Raw genomic sequence first — 5493 nt, forward strand, 5'->3', positions numbered from 1 at the left:
TCAGGTACCCAACTCTGATGGGTCTTACGCCGGACCCAATGGTAATGGGTCCTGCATAGGACCCAAGTCTAATGGGTTTTGCGTAGATCCTCGCCAGAACCCAAATAATTTGTATTATAAATATTTTTTGGTTTTTTAATATAATAATTTGTGTTATAAATATTATTATTTTTATTATAATTAATAATATTATAATAAAAATATTAGTATTTGAGTGGGAATTTTTTAATATTCTTTCATCCTAGACGAATCGTACTATAAAAGTTTATGAGGGGAAGATATTTGACAGAAATAAAATTCAGACAAGCACATAATTATGTATTATTCAACTGCGATGAACTGAGACTTTTTATTTAGTAAGTATAATACTTAACATATCATTACTTTCAAAAAAATATATACCTCTTATATTATCATAAACTAATAGATTGTTGAACTCCTTATAGGCAACATCGTCAATTTTTATTGTCCTAAAATTCACTTCTTACTGAATCTCAAATCTTTTGATTATAAGATGAATAATTTTCCACATAATTCAAAATAGATGTAAGGATTATTTAATTATTTTTATCTCTTAGGATACTTAATTTTATTACACATTTATTGTTAAATATTAATGGTTATAATTCATGTACCAGGTTTATCAATTAGAAAAGAATGCTAATGTTACTTTGAATTTACTAAGTCTGGGTTCTGAAAGAAAGATGAGGTGATGTAACAGGTATTTCATCAATGATTATGTGTTTCATACTAAAGAGTGTAGTTAGGGTAGAAAAATATATAATAGTGGAGTTTGTGTTAAGTGATCGACTTCTAATGAGTTTTAAGTTAACTATTATGGGAAGTTAGAAGAGGTCATTAAATTGCAATATCATAGCTAGCAGAATAAAGTTTTTTTATTCAAATGTTATTGGTATGATACCACTGACAGAGAAATCATAGTAGATCTTCATCATGGTTTGGTCGAAAATAATACAAGTGTTATATTTTGCAATATAGTCGATGTCTTTTTTTTCTCTCCAAGCAATGCAAGCAAGTTTATAACACATATATCAAATTCACCAAGAGAAATACCGATGGTGAAAAAAAACCACTGATGAAATTATATGTTGTTTTTTCTATCAGCAATATATCATATTTACCGATGAAAATACGGATGAAATGAAACAGGTAATTTTATTTTTGGTGTGCTTTTGTTGTCAATAAAATCATCAATGATTTTATTGCCAATGAACACGCTGGCAAAACATAAATCACCAATGAGAGTTTTTTCAATGGAGTATTTCGGTCTATGAGCCCATCAATAAAAAATTTACTGGTGGCGGACTAAGAGTATAAATACCAACATAAAATTTTGTTGATAAATCTAAAAATTATAGTAATGATACCCATCACATGTTTGGTAAGTATTTTCTTTATTTGGGTTTTTAATATGATGACAAAATTATAATAGTCAATGTATAAGAGTGTTTTAATCATTAAATTAAAAAATAATGATAAATATGTCAATGTTGTGATATTTTTTTTAATGCCGAATCTAAAGAATATAACTTGTTATAAAATTACTAAAGATGAGGAGGTAAAATGTAAATTTTTAGAACAGAGAAAACAAAAACAAAAAAACCATCAAGCTATAAGGATCTGAATGTAATTATCCCAGAAAAAAACAAATTGTGAGTGATTGATATGGCCTGCTTAATGTAGCATTTTCCTTCCGTCGACATATAACACAAAACCATCGTGCGAATGGATACGATTGAGCACAGGACGGTGGCTACAAATGGCATAAATATGCACATCGCATCAACGGGAACAGGCCCTGTAATCTTGTTCCTGCACGGTTTCCCTGAACTATGTATTCGTGGCGGCACCAACTTCTCTCTCTGTCCTCCGTCGGCTACCGTTGCATAGCTCCAGATCTTCGTGGCTACGGAGATAGCGACGCTCCCAGATCAGTGAGTGAGTACACCGGGTTACACGTCGTAGGCGACTTGATTGGACTTCTTGACTCGCTGGGGATTGATATGGTTTTTTTGGTAGGCCATGACTGGGGGGCCATGATTGCTTGGTATTTTTGCACTTTTAGACCTGACAGAGTGAAGGCTTTGGTCAACACTAGCGTCCCGTTCTTGCCTAGGAATCCGCAAGGAAATCTTTTGCAGTGGTTTAGAGCTCTGTTTGGAGACGATTACTATTTCCTCAGGTTTCAGGTTCTTTTCTTCTCTTTTCTTTTTTGTAATTGGAAAATATTGTGACATAAACTAGGTGTTACAATATGCCTTTGATAGGTCAACTAGATATTACAAAGATAAATCTCTGAATTCTTTCTTTACAACTCGGTCTTCAACATCCTAAAACTCTTTCTAGTTCGATCCTTAAGTCTTTTAGTATTATAATCTAACCCTTGAGTTTAACATTCCCCGCTTGGATTATGATATTAAAATGATGTCTTTCGAACTAAACCCTTAACTTTTTAAGACTTTAACTTGTTTATTATGGAACATTTGAACTTCATCAAGAACATCAGGTTCAGTGTATGTGTGCTGAATCAAACCTTCATGTATTTCATCTATTTACTCATGTAATAAACATTGTTTTATTTATTTATTGAATCATTCCCTAATTTGTAATGTTCTTTACCTATTGATTCATATAATATACTATTATAGTCACTGGTTTTTACAATAATATTTTCAACTTAAAGTAGTCTTTAACTCATTAATATTAATTAATCTTCTTTATCTTCAATTCCATCGAAAAATAATACTTTAAAACTGTTGAAAAAAAAAATCCTTATACCACCTCTTAAATAGAATTTGCGATCTGAAAACAGAGGCTCCCATCATTTACAATTTGATCCTCATCATTTGAACTCTTTTCACATTGATCCTTAAAATTTTAAGTATTATAAGCTAGCCCTTTAATTCATCAGTAATTTCTTGGTTTAGTTGTCTAACAACATGCACTAGTACTCAATTTTCTCATTCTATGTGATGGTTTTTGTTATAAAATGTTTATGTTTTTTTTTTTTTAAAAAAAAAAAAAACATTGACCATCCATACACTATTTGCTTACATGATGCAGGAACCTGGCGAAGCTGAAGATGACTTTGCGCAAGTGGATACTAAAAGGCTGATGATTAAACTTTTAACGAATTTCGGTCCAAATACACCTCTTTTGCCTAAAGGAGTAGGAATCAAGGCGTTCCCAGATCCTCCAGGTCTACCCTCTTGGCTGTCAGAAGAAGATATCAATTATTATGCTGAGAAATTTAACCTTACTGGTTTCACTGGAGGACTGAATTATTATCGAGCCACCGCCATGTATGCCTTATTCAACTTATTAATTAATTTTACCTGAAATATGGCTAGCGTGAGGACTTTGAACACCATTACTTCTTTTTCTTTGTTTCCTCTTGCAGTACCTGGGAGCTAATGGCGCCTTGGACAGGGTCACCAATCACAGTTCCAGCTAAGTTTATTGTTGGCGATCTGGACCTTGTCTACAATATTCCTGGTCTCAAGGACCATATACACAATGGTGGCTTCAAAAAAGATGTACCCCTTTTGGAAGAGGTGGTTGTAATGGAAGGGGTAGCTCATTTTCTCCAACAAGAAAAGCCAGAGGAGGTCAGCAAACACATTTATGACTTCGTTAAGAAGTTCTGATTCCGTATCTGTTTTGATGGAAATAAACAGTGTTGTCTGCTTCAGCTGACTTGCTTTTGTATTCTTTGAAATGAATTGTGCTCTGCCGAATATGTTTCTTGTTCTAGTTTCCTTGTAATAAATGAATAAATAAAAAACAATGAGTCAAATTGGTTGATTGATGAACAATTTCTTGTCGATTGTTTATGATCTTAAAAAACAAGAGTTTTTTTTTTAACACAGAAAAAAAAATTAATAAAGTAACACAGTTAAAAAATATTTGAAAAACTAGTACACTTAAATGATTCACAAATGCTATCTCCAACTCGTTTCAAATTAAGCGTGTTTGGGAATGTAATAGCAGTTACTTTTTTAAAATGTTTTTTCATTCCAAACTATGTCAAAATAATATTTTTTTATTTTTTAAAATTTATTTTTGAAATCAACACTTCAAAATCATCTCAAAATATAAAAAAATATTAATTTAAAAACAAAAAAATAATATAAAAATTTATTTTTTTCAAAAACGCTTTCGAAACGTAATGTCATACATTACCTTATAAAAATCAAACATCTTTTATGTTTGTCTTCTTTTCTCCCCTCTCACCACAGGCCAAGATCTCTCTCTATACCACAAAAAACATCATTATGAGCCCTAAAACACTCTTCTCTCTCTTTCTCTAAAACACTCATATATATATATATATATATATACTAGCAAAACCCAAGACAACCAAGTTCTCTTTATCTACCACCTGCGAGTGTTGGATTTTCCGGCCAAACTAGCTACCACCGATCACCCTCACCATTAATATATCACTCCTAGAGGTATATTAAACACTTCCCTTAATTAATTTGATGCAATTTTATGTTTTAATTAGTGTTAATTTTAGGGTTTTGAATTAGAAATTTGGCTAATTAGATGTAATTGAAGTTGTAAATTAGATATAATTATGTTATTTTTTTATTAGTAATTATTTTAGGTTGTTGTTGATTGTAAATTAATAAAATTATGTGTTTGAAACGTTAGCATTGATTTAGGTTAAATTATGGATTATGTTAATTATATATATTTTTAGTTGATAGTTTGATTATTTTGTTAATTAATCAATGTTTATTTTGTTATTGTTGATTGTGAATTAAAAAGATTATGTAATTAGATAGTTAGTGTTGATTTAGGTTAAATTATGAATTATATCAAATTTTGTATAAAATAATAATACTAGCTATGAAAATACATGAATTCATTTGATAATTTTGTTATGATACTGGAATTTGATGAATATAGATGTTCATCGATTAATTTGATGAATGTAAGTGTTCTCCGATCAATTATGTTTTATTGATAATTGATGCACTTTATTTAATCCCAAAATATTAATAAAATATAATTGTATTTGGTTGTGTTGTTTAATAAAATATCTGATAACTTAGGAATATTATGCTTTCATGGTAGTATAATTGTCAATACTGACAATGATATCACTTATAATGAAGAAAGTTTACATGGATATTACAGAACCGACCTTTAGTTAAACGAGATTAAGATATTACTAGATATAATTACATATTATTATATGCTATGATAATTTTGGATAGATGTATATTTAGTTTTATTTTTTAATAAAATATTATGTTGTTTTAAATGTCGATGTACATTTATTATTTGTGATTTAATATATTATGTGTTGTTTATGTAAATTGTGTTTTAATGGTGGAAGACTGATTATTTGTGATTATGCAAATTGCTATTTTTTTTTCTTCAAGGAGTTTATGGTAGAATAGACTGTCCTTGGACGTCTCTATTAGATGAGTCATAGAATCCATCAACAAAACATGAATCATA

General features: G+C 30.0%; 1 pseudogene; it reads left to right on the forward strand.

Moving 5' to 3' along the window:
* The first annotated feature begins 1743 nt into the window (after positions 1–1743).
* On the forward strand, positions 1744–3825 carry LOC118046813 (epoxide hydrolase 3-like; annotated as a pseudogene).
* The last annotated feature ends 1668 nt before the right edge of the window (positions 3826–5493 follow it).

The sequence above is a fragment of the Populus alba genome, chromosome 2, assembly GCF_005239225.2.
Source record: "Populus alba chromosome 2, ASM523922v2, whole genome shotgun sequence".
NCBI classification, from domain to species: domain Eukaryota; kingdom Viridiplantae; phylum Streptophyta; class Magnoliopsida; order Malpighiales; family Salicaceae; genus Populus; species Populus alba.